Here is a 1,654-nt window from a genome sequence, read left to right as displayed (position 1 = left end):
GCTCATTTTAGGGAAAAAGAACAAAAATGTTTCATTAATGCAGTACTGAATACTTTAGAGAAATTTAATGCACGACATATATATATATATATATATATATATATATATATATATATATATATATTCTAAACTATAGTACTGTATACCTTTAGACAACATTTAAAATATAAAAACATACTACATTAATTACTTATAATCGGTCATATCGATAAAAAAAAAAAAAAAGAAAAAAAAAAAAGGAAGAAAAAATCGGCCAACTAGTCCATTTATTTAAAAGGCTTTTGTTTTTTCTTTATACTTTTCATTTCAAAGCACTTTCAAATTTTTTTAACCAAACGAGTTTTTTTTTTTTTTTTTTTTTTTTCAAACGAGCTTTTAAGGTGTTAAATGCACTTTTGAAGCCCTTAAACGCAATCCCAAACAGGCCTTAAACCATGTATACCTATGGAAACAAATTTTCATTAAAAAAATTGTTTATTTTTCTCTATATTTTTTTCGAATGTGCAAACTTATATACGTTTGATTTGTATTGAAATATTATAGATATCACACTAACAATATTAAATAATCATGCTTATTTTTTATATTATAATTGTAATACCCGACAAAACACCTATTTTAAAAGGTTAAAGATTTCTTACTTAACCGATTAATGTTTCCTTAAAACAAAGCCTTAAACCAAGACGCCTAAACCTTTTTCAAATACCCCAAACCCCTTGAGACTTTTAGAAGCAAAAACCCCAAAACCATCTCACTGGCCGAGAAGTCGCTAGGGGACCACGCGAGCACTCGTTCTTGGCCTAGGTGCGAGCACTTGTCCAGGGACCACACGAGCGCTCGCTTAACAATCTTCAACCCTTTGGGCAAAGCCCAAATGTACGCCTGAACATTTTTACCTATTGTGTAAATAGTTCCCGAGCGCTCGCTCAATAGTACACAAACGGTCGCTGCCACATCTGAAAAGCAATTTTAACCCATTCTACACTTTTTCAAACCAAGGCACGCCCCAAGCACCTATATAAGCCATGTCTTTGACCCTCAACCTTCCTTAACATCAGAAATCTTAACCCTAGAGTGAGGAGTGATCTTTGAGAGAGAAGGAAGAAGCCTTGGTGAGGTCTTGTCATCCTCAAGGTAATTTCGAGCTTATTTCTTATTCTTCATGTTTGTTATTATTGCCGTAATGACCTCGATGGGCAAATCAATTAACTAATAATTAATGTCATGGTTCGTCTCCCAGCCCTATCCCTCATGGGACAAGACTCAGGGATTTCAATCTTTCTCGTCAAAACGAGAAAATCTCATCAAAAGACTTTACTAAAACTATAGGAAATAGAGAGCAGTAAATTTAACATCACACAACATGCACCAGAGTAAATATAAAAACCTCATAATATAAAGATAACCATCAAAGGTATTGGTCATCAGACCGTCATCAAACAGGATTACAATCCATAACATAATACCATGACATTGTTCCAACAAAAGATCAACAGATCAAATCCTAGATCTAAGCTTAAGTAGGGCTAGCGAGATTAAAATCTCGATCATATCATCACGGGCAGTTCCTCCATCCTTCTGCATAGACTTCAACCAAATCGGGTCCATGTCCTAAAAAATGACCTGAATCAGGTCATGTGCTATCACCCAAGTC

The sequence above is a fragment of the Corylus avellana genome, chromosome ca3 (genome assembly GCF_901000735.1).
Source record: "Corylus avellana chromosome ca3, CavTom2PMs-1.0".
Lineage (NCBI taxonomy): Eukaryota > Viridiplantae > Streptophyta > Magnoliopsida > Fagales > Betulaceae > Corylus > Corylus avellana.
The sequence above is the reverse complement of the archived record's forward strand: the minus strand, read 5'-3'. Positions refer to the sequence as shown.